Source organism: Rhinolophus sinicus, chromosome 18 (genome assembly GCF_057876585.1).
Source record: "Rhinolophus sinicus isolate RSI-liver-muscle chromosome 18, RSI-T2T, whole genome shotgun sequence".
Classification (NCBI taxonomy): Eukaryota; Metazoa; Chordata; class Mammalia; order Chiroptera; family Rhinolophidae; genus Rhinolophus; species Rhinolophus sinicus.
This window is the reverse complement of record NC_142518.1, coordinates 102,519,632-102,535,055: the sequence shown is the minus strand read 5'-3', so window position 1 is coordinate 102,535,055 and position 15,424 is coordinate 102,519,632. Positions and strand designations below refer to the sequence as shown.

Genomic DNA, 15,424 nt, shown 5'->3' with positions numbered 1-15,424 from the left:
CAACATGTGCCCCTCCGCTTCACTTTAATTGAGCTAATTATCAAATAGCTGAGTATGTGGTCAAGCTGGGCACACAAGGTGTTAGTGAATTTCCATGCACTTTCACTTTTCCTGTCAGTAAACAAACCTTAAAAATAAGCAAGACAGGTGTTATTAGTCTCATTTAACAGATGAGGATAATGAGACTCAGAGTAAATAGTCCATCTGAGGTCAAAACACATAATATAAGAGTTATACCCAATGCTCAAAACACAAGTCTCCTGGCTATAAACTCTGCTCTCTCAGGTGACTCACATCACTATGCATTTACTTTGTAACACCACATTGAAACAAAACCCTGCTCAGATCCAAGATAGCGGAATAAACACTGTGCCTGCATCCTTCCATGAACACATCAAAATTACAACTAAATTATAGAACAATCAACCTGGAGAACCATCTGAAATCGAGCCAACAGAAGTCCTGTAACTAAAAATATAAAGAAGCCACTTCGAGACTGGTAGGAGGGGTAAAGATGGGGAACTGGCCACGAAACTCCGTGTAGCGATTGAGAATCAGGAGGCATATCTCAGCCACAGAGGTTCCCCACGAAGGAGGGAGGTACCCCATCCCCAAATCAGACTTCTGAGCCCAGAGTACTGACTACATCTGGCTGTGAAAAACAGTGGTGATTCTAACCATCCAGGTGGGACGGAAGGCTGCAGGAAACCCAGACATCCTCTTAAATGGCCCATGCACAGACTCACTCACTCACACGTACTCACCCTGGGCTCCAGTGGAGAGACGGTGACTGGGGGGGGAATGGGGGGGTATCAGAGGCATACAGTGGGGGGGCAGACTGAGGCATGTGTCTTCAGAGCAAGAGCTGGAGGACAGTAGCCATTTTCCCTGTGTGGTGTTCTACTCCTGAGCAGCCGGCTGGCAGGCGCCATCTTTCCTGTGTTGAGCCCGCCCCCACCATGGCCAGATCTGAATCTGATTGGCCTGGTGAGCTCTGCTGCTCCACCCTGCTGACTCACTGGGATCCCACCCCACCAAACTCCCCCCACGCTGGAGGCACATTCTTGATGAGCAGCCAGCTCAGCCCACTTTGTACTGGTTCTTGGAAAATTATCAGAGTTGGACAGACCCCAGGTGGGTGGTAACTGGCCTCAGTGTGCTCTGAGACTTTTGTTGAGTCACTCCAGGTTCAGCACTGGAAACAAATCAGAATTTACATTAACCTGCTGACCACAACTTTTCCCACTCTAGTGACTCTCTGAGACCCTGCCTCAGCCAAGGTGCATACTGCCCAAGGCTCTATCAGCAGCTGAACCTTAAGGGAGCTGGCAAGTGCCAGCAGGCCTCGGGGTATCCTGGCTTTTGTGGAGCTACCCTAGGCCCAGTACTGGTGGCAGATGTCCTCGGTTTGCAACATGGCCTTTCTTCCATGTGCTTCCAGGTTTAGCACAGGCAACAAACAACTGCAGATTGCTTTGTAGCTCCTACCAGCTAGCTTCCAGCTGGTCACAGGTAGCGGGTGACCTGGGCCTGCACCAGAGCCCCTCCCAAGAGGCCCCAGAACCAACGTGCTTAGAGGTTATATTCAGACCACAGGAGAGCACTGCACAATTAGCCCCACAAGCGACATACACAAAGGGCGGTCTCAACAGGCACCAGGGCCTGCTGGGGCAAATCCCACTCAGTGGGGTAAGCTCCCCCATACAGCAGCCCATAAGCTTAGGGTATGATACAATACTAACCCAATTATTTTAAGCTGTGGATGTGGCCAAACCCCACAGCCAGTCAGCCTGAGGGTCAATCCCACACACTGACATGCTAATAGCAATCAAGGCTCAACTACAACAGGAGGGCACATGCAACCCACATAAGGGACACCCCTGGTGCATCCGGAACATGTGACCAGAGAGACTGTGCTGGGGCCTCACAGGATACCTCCTACATAAGGCCACCTGGCTCAAACTGGGAGACACAGCAGATCTACCTAATACATAGACACAGAGAAGCAGCCAAAATGAGGAAACAAAGAAATGTATCCCAAATGAAAAAAACAGGAGAAAACTCCAGAAAAAGAAGTAAACAAAACGGAGGTTATAAGGACGTAGATATAGAGTTCAAAATGATGGTTATAAGGATGCTCAAGGAACTCAGTGACAACTTCAACAAAGAGACAACATGCTGGAGGGCTAGATTTGGGCTGTGAGTAGGTCTGTAGTTTGCTCATCCCTAGTCAAAGGGGTGAACTTATATACGGAAGCTAAAGAACAAAATTAACAAACAAAACAGAAACAAACTCATAGATACAGAAAACATTTTGATGGTGACCTGATGGGAGGGGGTGGGGGAGTGTGAAAAAGGTGAAGGGATTAAGAAGTACAAACTGGTTGTTACAAAGTAGTCACAGGGATGTAGGGTATAGCATCAGGAATAACGTCAATAATATTGTAATAACTATGTATGGTGTCAGATGGGTACTAGATTTGTTGGGGTGATAGATGGGAGGATTTGGGGGGCAGGGTGAAACAGGTGAAGGGATTAAGAAGTACAAATTGGTAGTTACAAAATAGTCATGGGAATGTAAAGTAAAGCATAGGGAATATAGTCAATGATATGGCAGTAACTATGTATAGTGCCAGGTGGGTACTAGACCAGTCAGGGGAATCACTTCTTAAATTATATAAATGTCTAACCACTATGCTGTACACCTGACATTAATATAAAATAACACTGAATGTCAACTGTAATTGAAAAAGGGGGAGAAAGTTTAAGGGGAATAAGCGGTCCAAATTTCCAGGTATAAAACAAATAAGTCATGGGGATGTAAAGTACAGCATAGGGAATATAGTCAGTAATATTGTGATAGCATTGCACAGTGTCAGATGGTTGCTGGACTTATCATGGTGATCACTTCTTTAGGTATACTAATGTTGAATAACTATGGTGTACCCCTGAAGCTAATATAATATTGTGTGTTAGCTATATTTTTAATGGAAATCTTATTTAAAAAAACCCTGCTCATTTCTATGCACTTTAAGCTTTTTAGGTGTGTTCTATCAAAGGCATTACAGTTGAGTGACATAAGTTTTAGAGATTTGTTATATGACATTGTACATATAGTCAACAATAATGTATGGTACATTTAAATTTTGTTAAGAGGGTAAATCTCATGTTAAGTGTTCTTACCACAATAAGATAAAATACTTTTAAAAGAAGGAGGCTGTCATATTTAGTAGATTACACATTTAATAAAACAGAAATAAGCAGTTCTACAATAGGATTCTTTTTTTTTTTAATAGGATTCTTAAGTGTGCATGAGTGTATGAGCATATGCACATACTTGTTTTTTATTTTTACTGATAACAGTAATATTCATTGAAAAAAATTGGAAACTAAAATAAAAAATAAAACATTGTAATACAACCAGTCAGAAATGATTGCTATTAACTTTTCCCTACGTTTCCTTCCAGATTACTGATGATATGTCTGACATTTCACATGTACCTTATCATGATTATTTCTTCACTGCCATCTTTTCTTTAGAACATATTTTAATTACACTACCATATTTCATTTAAGGTTTCCCACACTGTAGGATGTTATAAATTTGCCCAGTTACTTTTCTTTTAAGTATTTTCTAGTTCGATAGGTTGAAACAACATCTCAGTGATTTATATTTTATTTCTTCGACTGTTAGTGAGAGTAAACATGCTTCCAAATGTTTGTTGACTAGTTCTACTTGGTTTTTTGCTGGTTGCTTGAAAATGTTCTTTATTTTATTATGGACAGTATCTTCTCTCATTAAAAAACACACACAATATCATAAGCAAAACCAAATGCAAATTACTGAATATAGATATAGATATAGATATATAGATATAGATACACACACATACACGGAGGGTGCCAAAAAATGTATATACATTTTAAGAAAGGAAAAAAACTACTAAAATTGTAAGACTCAATATATACTGATAATAAAAGATGAATACATGTCACGTGTGACTTCTGCAATAACAAGAGGTGCTCAAAGTGGTTACCATCAGCGCCCAGACACTTCTGATTACGGAGAACTACTGCTTGAGCATAGGTAACATCGCTTAAAATGTGTATACATTTTTTTGGCACCCAGGTATATAGTAGTTTCAGGTGTACAACACAGTGATTAGACTTTTACACACCTCACAAATTGATAATCCCAACAAATCTACTACCCATCTGACACTGTACATACCCTGTTTCCCCCAAAATAAGACCTAGCCATACAATCAGCTCTAATGCATCCTTTGGAGCAAAAATTAATATAAGTCCTGGTCTTATTTTACTATAAGACCGGGTATAATATAATATAATATAATATAATATAATATAATATAATATAATACCAGGTATAATGTAATATAATATAATGTAATGTAATATAATATAATACCGGGTCTTATATTAATTTTTGCTCCAAAAGTCACATTGGAGCTGATTGTACAGCTAGTTCTTATTTTTGGGGAAACACGGTAGCTATTACAATACCATTGACTATATTCCCTGTGTTGTACTTTATATCCCATAACTATATATAGTTTAAATTACAGTTGACATTCAATATTATTTTATATTAGTTTCAGGTGTACTGTATATAAATGCTTAGGCATTTATATAATTTATGAAGTGATCCCCCTGATAAGTCTAGTACCCATCTCATACTATACGGAGTGTTTACAATATTATTTTTGTACTTCCTAATCCCTTCACTTTTCTCACCCATCCCCTCAAACCCTCTTACATCTAGCAACCATCAGGTTGTTACCTGTATCTATAAGTCTAACGTATTTGGCAGATAAAATACTATAAAACACAATGACACCCTTCCAGAGTGATACCTTAGAAATGGGAGTTTGTTTGAAGTGATCTCGAGTAACAAATGTCATCTTTATAAACTCAGCTTTGGTAGTTAAACGATAATAGGAATATACTTGAAACCAAAGGATGTAAGGAGAGTCATTGCCTCCAGTTCCTGTAGGCAGATGATGTCAGCTACTGAAGTCTTATCGATGCATAAAAAAATTGATTCTTTCTCCCCATCAGTGATTCAGCCTCCTGGCCTTTCATATTCATATTAACAGTTAAACGTCTCTAAGCCATCCAGAAAAGACTTATGAATCGGAATATGATCTTTATACCAGTGACTCATCTTAGAAATTTATTTCTCACATTATAAGACTAATGCTTTGAAAAAGAATGGGGAAAAATATCCTCATTTGGTATGTGTATAAAAATCTTTAAATGATATGAAAATTTAAAATTACCTTTTACTACTATTAGTAATAATTATATTCCATATTAACACCCAATTTTTTCACTTATCTTAAATTGGTCCTCACAGCAACCTGGAGAGCTAGAAAGGGAAGGCATTTCATACTGTTTTTATAAATAAAGAAACTGAGGTCCAAAGACATTGAATAAAAACCCAAGATCATACCATTAATTAGTAAATGCAGAGAAGAGGCTCAAATCTTTGCCCTTCTGATTCCAAATCCTTGGTTTCTTTTCCTCAACACTATGGTTCTACCCTTCATGCCACCCTTCACGTCCCACCCTACACATTCCACCCTTCACATCACTGTCAGAGCTCTTGGCCTACAGGTAATGTTCAAGTACACCTCTGTTTAAGAACAATCTAGTAAAGCCATTATAATGTGTTAATACGTAGAAGACAGGAGTTCTAATTTTAAAGTTTCTGAATGGAACTAAGAAGGTAGAAATATCCTTTTAAAGAAAGAATGCAAAGTATAAGTCTCTGAGTTAGTCTGACCTAATGTACTTTACACTCTAATGCATCCATGGCATTGGTCATACAGTTCTCTATGCCTGGAACGAATGCTCATATTCTCTCTAGTCTCCCTCTCTCCCTCTCTCCCTCCCTCCCTCTCCTCTACCCTTCTCCCTTTCTCTCTCTCTCCCTCCTCCACAACTTTCTCCAAGGCCTACCTCATATGCCATCAACCTTTCTTATTATCTCCCCAAAATTGAACATGATAGTTCCTGTGTCTGAACACATACAACAGTTAGTGAACTTTATCTCGTATTTCAATCTGTATGAGTTGTTTTATTCTCTTATCTGACTGTGAAATGCTTTATGATTGTACCTGGCATATATAAGTGATATTCAAGTGTTCAATATCATTAAGGAAAATAAGGTACAGTTATACATCTAAGGAGGTGCTGGCATAGACTACTGAAATAGGTATATGAAACCCTAAAATGGGTTAAAGTCACAGCCCTGGAACTGCTCATAGCATTGAAAGATACCCTACATTCTTAATCCTGGTATGTAGCGGAGAACAATCTACAAAAACATGAATAAGCTGCAGTGGAGCCCTTCAGAACCTCATTATATTTCCAAAATGCATTCAACTTTGTCTTGCTGACCTCATCTATTGCTTTTTCTCGAAATTCAGTGATGGCAATGTTTGTTATCACCTCTTCTAATTGGAGATTTCTGCCATTTTGAATACGTCCAACAGTATAAGTTATGTAGGTAGCAGCAATAGAAGCAGAAAACACTTGTGTCCAAATGACGTTCGGGGTGGAGTTCACAATCTGCTGTAGGATTTCCTGTAGGATACTGTGCTGCTTTTCGGGATTTCCTAACATAGCTATTCCACACTGAAAAGCTCCCATCTGTATACACGATACATAGTGCTGGAGTCGTAAATAACTACTGAAAAGTCAAATGTGATGTGACACCAGCCCCTAAGTAAAACTTACATGCAAAGACAAGATTCCTTCTCCTTCCTACCGTGTTTCCCGGAAAATAAGACCTAACTGGAAAATAAGCCCTAGCATGATTTTTCAGGATGTCACACCCTGAACATAAGCCCTAATACATCGTTTGGAGCAAAAATTAATATAAGACCCGGTCTTATTTTCGGGGAAATATGGTATGTCTCTGTTAATTCATCTATAGAAGTAAGCTGCGGGTGGTCGGGTGGCTCAGGTGGTTAGAATGCTGTGCTCATAACACCGAGGTCGCTGGTTGGATTGCCACATGGGCCAGTGAGCTGCGCCCTCAACAACTAGATTGAGAACAACGGCTTGACTCAGAGTTGGGGGGGTGAGGGGGGGGAGCAGGGAAGGGGAAAAAAAGTAAGCTGCATTAGATCAGGAGTTTCCAAGTCTTTCTGTGCAGGAGAATCTCCTGGGAAATGTACAAAAACATAGTCTTTTATTTCTACCCTAGTCCATAGAATGAAAATCTCTAGGGGTCATTCTAATGTATCTAGTCGATAGATCCCTGTTAGTCTATAGGAACAGTAGACTAGATGATCTCTAAGGTCTCAGGCATCACTACAATTTTATAATCCCTGAATACATATGAAGTCCAAAGGAGAATAGGAAAATGCTTTTCTAACCATCTAAAATCATGAAACAAGTGAAAGAATGCTCAACTGAGCATCAAGAGTCCCGGAATGAATCATGGAGTTTCCAAGACTCTTTGTGACACTGGACACATTCTGCCCTTCTATGGCTTCAGTTTTCTCATCTGTAAATAAAATAATTGCATAACTTGATCATCTAATCTACGGGGCTTTGAAAATTGTACCTGTAGTAGTTCAAACAAGACAAACAGGAATGAAGTCAACATAAACACTTGTGTCACCAGGGAAAAGGCTGCTGCCTGCCTCAAAGTGATACATTCATTACCGTGATGCCAAGGTCTGGGATCTAGCCCTCAGCCTTGTCGACTCAGAGATCTGAGTTTCAGCACATCTAGAGTGGACTTGTTCCTTAAGAGATAGATTCGCATTGCCCTGGCTCACAAGATTGATCAGAAAGACAAATGATTAATTGACAGTGAGAAATAGGACTATATTAATAACTGCACACTGTACTTATGATATCTTTTCCCCATGGACTTTACCTCTAGCCTATATAAAGCATGTAATATGGAAAGTCACCTATAATGGGAATGCCTGCAACTTGATTATAATGAGAAATATAACTTAAAAAGGAATAGGACATGAATTACTATGAGGAAAGCAGTCTCTTCTTGAAAGTAAGACCTACCTAGGAAACCCAATAATTGTTAGTACTCTCTGGTGAGCCTAGAACCAGAACAAAGGGAGTTAGATGAATTGACAAAAAAATCAAGTACAACCCCTACTGTATTGACTTCTAATTCTATTTGGCCTTCCCCAAATTAGGTAAGAAATTGCCATGAGCCTAGACCTGCTGGTGATAGCCAACATATAACTGCCTTTTCAGAAGCTGAGAAAGACAAACGACCAGCAGTAAGGTAGGGCAAAGTAATGATTTTGATGATAAATCATGAGGACTCTTAAGTTCCATACCAATGAGTATAGATTGTATTTATAGGCAATGGAGACCTATTAAAAAAACATCCAAGTGGCATGTACAACACAGAATTGAACCAGAGTCAATTGGTGATAACTTGAAATGCTAGTCAATGAACACTACCAAATATGTGGCTGGTGACTAGAGCATTCCAGGGTGTTCATATAGTATCCCAGCAATCTAGTGGTCAAATACAATATCCAAAAGGGGGTAGATGTCAGGAGTGAGTACAATTCAAAGAAGAAACCCAATTTCAATTAAGCAAAATCTGAACATGGAAGTTAACTTGAGGGAACTCTTACTAGCCAAAAAGTGGCACAATTTGAGCAACAATGACTGCAATGGACTAAAACACATCAAAAATATAAAAATACATAAATTCATAATGATAAAAAATTCATTAGACACCACTGAAACTTGCTAAGGCAGCAACTCATTGTTCTGAAAACGGATGAATAATAAGAGGAAAAATCAAGCATTTATCCTCCATTTCCAGATCAACTATACTTCAGGATAACAAAATAATTAATGAGGGGAGTGCTTCTTTATAGAAGAGTTACTGCTGATAAATTCAAGAGGAATATAGAATGAGAAAAATCTCCATTTTTAACCCCTAAAGGAATAATGTGTTCTGGTGATAATAATCAATTCATGGTAAAATCATTAGGTAAAAATGCTGAAAAGCTTAATGATAAAAGCATCGGGCAACCCACACTGATAATTTACATTACTGAAAGTAGAACAATCAAACATCATGTGCTCCCAGATGTGCTGCAATAGGAAGCAAATAACACCACCCACTAAATGTTCTTGACAAAAATTAAACCAAAATACATTTAAGTTTCCAGATCTACCTATAAGTTTATGGGAATGACCGAGGACAGAGGAACACATTAAATGGCATCACAAGGAAGCAATCTGCCAAATCCAGAATGTGGGGTGCTCAGATGACCTGGCTTCTCCCTTTAATCAATTGCATGATGTGAGTTAGCAGGGAGGAGGGGGGGCAACTATAGAAGAAAAGATACGTAGGAAACAAAAAGAAAACAATATATCTAGATCATGTTTGGATTCTGATTAAAACAATCCTACCATGAAAAAAAAATATTTGAGAGAATCAGGAAAATTTGAGTATAGATTGTAATACATGTTATTAAAGAATTTACTTTATTTTCTTAGGTTAATCTATCAATATTGTTAGATGTGATAATGCCATGGTGACTATGCAAAAACTATTCTAAATGTTCTTATCCTCTAGAAATGTATATTTAAATAGTTTCAATTAAAATGATGTAATACTGGCATTTTTAAAAACCTTTCTCAAAAATAAAATAAAAAGGAATAGTGGGGGAATCAAAGAATCAAGATTCTAAAGTAGTGATGATTGTTGACAGTATGCATTAGGTACATGGTAATTAATTATATTGTTCTCTTTACTTTTGTGTACATTTGAAATTTCCCATAATAAAATGTTTTGTTTTGTTTTAATACTGAATATGGGTACAGATGCAGAGATGGATCAAACTAGACCAGAACAGATGGGAACAATATCCAAGAGATGTTACAGAGCAGCAAAATGCCTCTTCTAAGAGTTTCCATGTAATGCAGTTTCCTCTGTCATAGAACTTACACTATATAATACTTGCCTACTTAACTGCCAGTTTCCATATATTATATGTTGTAGTTATTCTCCATTTGTCTCTCTGTATTGACTCTATCCCTTTCCATCTTATTCTGTGTTCCAGAAACCTGGCTTGGTTGGGATGACTTCCCCTCTGGCTTCCAGCTAGATTTAACCGAAGGAAGATACTGGCAAGATATCTGAGGATGGGCTGCAGGTGTTCTAGGCTGCATTTCTCTAAGTCAGGGGTGTCCAAACTGCAGCCCGTGGGCCAACTGCAGCCCATGATCCATTGTTAATTGGCCCTCAGCAAATTCGAAAAATATATTTAGTTTACTTAAGTAAACCAGGTGAGGCAATACGTACTTCACCTCGAGTGAATGGCCCGGCTGTTTGTGTATTTTACCGCATATGGCCCTTGGTGAAAAACGTTGAAAAAAATCTGGACACCCCTGCTCTAAGTTAATAAATCCTAATTTTGAAACTGTCCAAAACATAGAGCTTTCATTCTGGATTATGGAGAGCATTGCCTTCTTTTTTCCCTTCATATGTATATGAGGAAAGGGAGGGGAGACAGAGAAATAACTGAAGCCTAGATTCCAGTCATCACAATCCCTGGCAGTCCACTGGCCATAAGACAACATAAATTGTCTCTTTTGGAAAATATCATAAGCCTAGGCCTAAAAATATTTCCACAATTCTTCATATAAAAGTAAGTCACTCAATTAAAATCCAGGTATTAGAAGTGGCAAGACAGAGGTAAATAACAGACAATAAAAACAGACCCATACAGGACCTAGATAATGGAATTATCATACACAAACTTTAAAACAAATAGTCTTAATATATTTAAGGAAATTCAACACAAGATTGGGGATTTAAATAGATAACAAAAAACTTTAAAACAAAAATTTTAGAAATGAAAAGGGTCTGAAATTCAGAATCAATGGTTTTGTCAAGCATAAGATTAGTCATACCTTAAGACAGAATAAATACAATGGAAGATGGGTCATCAGAAAAATTATCAGAATTAAACATACACAGAAAACATCTATATTCACCTTTTTATCTATCTATCTATCTATCTATCTATCTATCTATCTATCTATCTATCTATCACAGAACAGTTTATAAAGCACCTAAGGGACTCAGTAAAGAAATTTAATATACATATAATTGGGTTATAAGGAGAAGAGGAGAAAAAAAAAAGGGAAACAAAAATATTTGAAGAGATAACAGCAGAGAGTTTTCTAAAATTGGTTAAAGACAATAGGCTACAGATTGAAGAGCCGTATAAAACCAGGAAGAGTAAATACTAATAAAGCCATTCTTAGGCATTTCATAGTAAAATTTCTGAAGACCAGCACAAAAAAGAAAAATGTAATTAAAGTCATATGCGTGAAAAAGATAAATTGCATTTAAAGGAAAAAAATAAGATTGACAGCTAATTTCTCCACACAAGACAATGGAAGGAGATCTTAAAATTACTGAAAGAAAATAACTGTCAATGAATAATCATACTTCCAAAAAACAAAAAGGAGACAAAAACATTTTAAAACAAGCAAAAATAAAGACTTTGTCAAGAGCAAACCAGTACTAAAGAAAACAGCTGAAAATGCACTTATATCTGACTTCACACCAGGCAGAATGGCTATTATCGAACAGTCAGTAAACAACATGTGTTGGCAAGAATGTCGAGAAAAGGGAACCCTTGTGCCCTGTTGGTCAGACTGCAAATTGGTGGAGCCACTATGGAAAACAGTATGGAGATTCCTCAAAAAATGAAAAACAGAACTACCATACAACCCAGCAATTCCACTTCTGGGTATTCATCCAAAGAAACCCAAAACACTAATTTAAAAGACATATGTACCCCTATGTTCATTGCAGCATTATTTACAATAGCCAAGCTATGGAAGCAATCTATATAAGTGCCCATCAATAGATGAATGGGTAAAGAAGAAGTGGTACATATATACAATGGAATATTACTCGGCCATAAACATAAGAATGAAATCTTGCCATCTGTAACAATGTGAATGGGCCTAGAGGGTACTACGCTAAGTGAAATAAGTCAAACAGAGAAAGACAGATACCATATGATTTCACTTATATTTTGAATCTAAAAACCAAAATAAATGAACAAACAGAAACACACTCATAGATATAGAAAACAAACTGACGGTTGCCAGATGGAAAGGAGGTTGGGGGGCGTACAAAGGGGAAGAGATTAAGAAATACAGATTTGCCGTTACAAAGTAGTTATGGAGATGTAGAATATAGCATAAGGAATATAGTCAATAATATTGCAATAACTATGTATGGTGTTAGATGGGTACCAGATTTATCGGGTGATCACTTCATAAGTTATATAAATGTCTAACCACTATGTTATACACCTGAGATCAATATAATATTGTATATCAACTTTAACTGAAAACTAAAATATTATTTAAAAAATAATGAACTAAAACACAAATTACTGAAGGCTAACTGGCTATTGAAATTGGAGAAATTTGAATAGAAGATAGAACAGCTATGTATGGCTCACTTACCACAAATGGGGGAACTGCAGTGAAGTTCAAAATTATTAACATTTTAACATTTTATTGAATTATTGATGACCAAATTCAAAATCAGATGTGCCCTGCTTTTCTTGTGTCAAGAGTGTTTATTTTGATGAACTATGTATAAGATTAGTTCCATGCAAGTTTTGGTGGAGGAAGGGACAAAGCATGTTAATTTTCTTTTTGCTCATGCCCTTAAGCAATGTAAGTTTATTAGGTAACTGAAATAAATTAAAGAAAAACATGGAAATTTTATTTTAATGAAGCCAAATAGCTGGCTTGTGAAAATCTGTTGCAGAAATTAATTTAGCTATTGTTTCACTTCAACAACCCATTTGGAAGGAAAGCATCCTGAGCTGTCCACTAGAGGCATTTCACAAGGGAGTCAGCCAGAACAATCACGCTGAAAGTCTTCCTAGTTTGATGGTAATTTCTTGGAGGACAAGTTTCATGCTTTATATAACCTGGTAGCACCTTCACTCCCTATTAAAATTACCATATTAGCTTTGAGGAAAAATAATTTGCTACAAAATTATAGAATCCAGATTCACAGAAACATTCGAGTTAATTCTACATAGGCATATGTTGTGTAAGTATTTTCCTGAAGACTGTTCTAATTAACAATCTTTTGTAAATAAAAGGCCAAGAATTTCTCAGCAGGTTTTACATTAAATATTTTCTATCTTGTGTGTATGTGTGTACATCTGTCTTCTTCTGCAAAGAAAGATAAAATATACATAGGTTAAGATGACTATTGTATTTGGCTGAGTTGGAGGGCTTGTTTTTTTGTGACCATATTTTTATAAATTTGTATAGAAACATTTCTCATCTATGAACAGTACATTGTCTTATAGAAATCACGATACTGTAGAAGCTGTTGGCTCAGTTTCCAAATCCTTCCATGTACAGTATTCTAACTCAACACAGACAAGAATTAGAAAATGAATAACTGAATATTATGTTAATTATGAAATTTGCTTTTCCTTAAATCTCTAGTCAATTCTTTTTAGAGGTCTTAGCAGGGAAACTAATGAAAATATTGTAACTGCACTGTCCCTCTTCAGAGTGTTTAATCATTTGTATGAAGTGAGTCACATATTTGTATGCTATATCTGGACCATTCTCTTTTCAATCTGTCTCCACAAAGGAAAAATTATTCTTGGCTAGAACTGGTAGCACTGGCAGGAGTGGTGGGCAGTGTTTTAATAACAAAGAAACATTCACCTAAGAAAACTACTCGTCAAAATGTTTGAGTGCTTGCTTCGGCAGCACATATACTAAAGTTGGAACAATACAGAGAAGATTAGCATGGCCCCTGTGCAAGGATGAAATGCAAATTCGTGAAGCATTCCATATTTAAAAAAAACACAAATGATGTTTGAAAGTTGCTGGATTTTGATGCCTGAAAAAGGCAATCCAGACAACATGGTTAATCCATACCTTATGAAGACCAATGCAAGCGTGTTGTGGGTGTGATAAATATATTAGGATTGGAAGACAGCGTAAGAAAATCTTGCTTAATTTACAACTTTTGGTTATCTATTGGCCACAGGCCATGGGAATTCCATGCGAAGCAATAGAATTCTTAGCATAATTGCCTTTAGACAGACGAGTTGGAAAAGTTATCTTTCCTGAACATCAGCCATTATCCAACACTGGGTTCCTCTGACACCAATACTTGGTTGTGTCCCATTCAGAGCCTATATATTAAGCCTGTTGATTCATTTTCATTTGACTTGAGAGAAAAACAGTGACATGAATGACAATGTGTCATGGAAAGATAGTGTAAATGAATGGGTAACAATCTGAAATTATAGTCAAAATGTGTTAAATCAGTATCGCGTGGATATGGGAGTACACTGGTATGACGAGGCCATGCTGCTAGCCCAACAGCATTCACGATCCTCACAGACACTCGCTGTGTACTCTTGGGAATGTCTTAGGAAAATATATAATTGACTCATCCTGGCATGTAAAGAAAAGGCAGTGTCCTGTGGTTCAGGAGACTTGGCTGCTACCCCTAGCTCTGCAGTTGATAAGCTGTACAATCTAATGCAAGTCAGTTCCCCTGGTGTCTACTTTCCCCACCTGTGAAGTGTGTATGTGGTTGGGAGGGGAGTTGAAAAAACGGTCTCAAAGATTCCTCTCTTCAAGTCCTAACCTGGTGTGGTTCTGAGGTTTTGCTATGTGAGCAGTTTCTGAGCTTAGAAGGTAATGGCTAGTAAGGTAGATGAATTTATAAACAAGCAATAATAATAACAGTACTAATAAACACAATGAAATGTGCTAAATATAAAGACAAGCAATGATCCAAGGGCACATATAAGAGAAAACATTTATTTGGATTCGAGTGGTGTAGTATCAATGTTCTCAGCATTTGAAAAGATCATTGAAGTAAAAAAAAAATTCGAGGGAGATTTTGATCTGTAAATAAGGAATAGTAACACGTAGAGGAGTTACAGAAAAGGACATGCAAACATATTGACTTTTGAGGTAAAGGTATTTAGGTCTTGGCATGTAGTCCAGTGTGTTCTGGCTATCAAAAATATGGGAGCTAATGCACTGTCTCTAAATCAGACAGAATGGTTATGAGACATATGGGCTATCTGACTTTGAGGATGTTACCTATTCTTTTTAAATCTCAAATTTCTCATCTTCAAATTGGAAGCTCATAGGAAGGTTTTCTTTTCTTTTTTATTAAAGTTTATCGGGGTGACAATTGTTAGTAAAGTTATATAGGTTTCAGGTGTACAATTCTGTAATACATCATCTGTATATCACACTGTGTGTTCACCACCCAGAGTCAGTTCTCCTTCCATCACCATATATTTGATCCCCTTTACCCTCATCTACCACTCCCCTCCCCCTTTACCCTCTGGTAACCACT

General features: G+C 37.5%; 1 protein-coding gene and 1 non-coding gene across 3 annotated transcripts in view; one reads left to right on the top strand and one right to left on the bottom strand.

The window, feature by feature from the left end:
* Positions 1-15,424, bottom strand: part of LOC141569587 (endogenous retrovirus group K member 5 Gag polyprotein-like) — a 579,116-nt gene that overhangs the window by 281,336 nt on the left and 282,356 nt on the right. The window lies entirely within an intron of this gene.
* LOC141569825 (U6 spliceosomal RNA) lies at positions 13,791-13,897 on the top strand. The gene has a single exon (XR_012493605.1). It is a non-coding gene; the product is annotated as a U6 spliceosomal RNA (small nuclear RNA).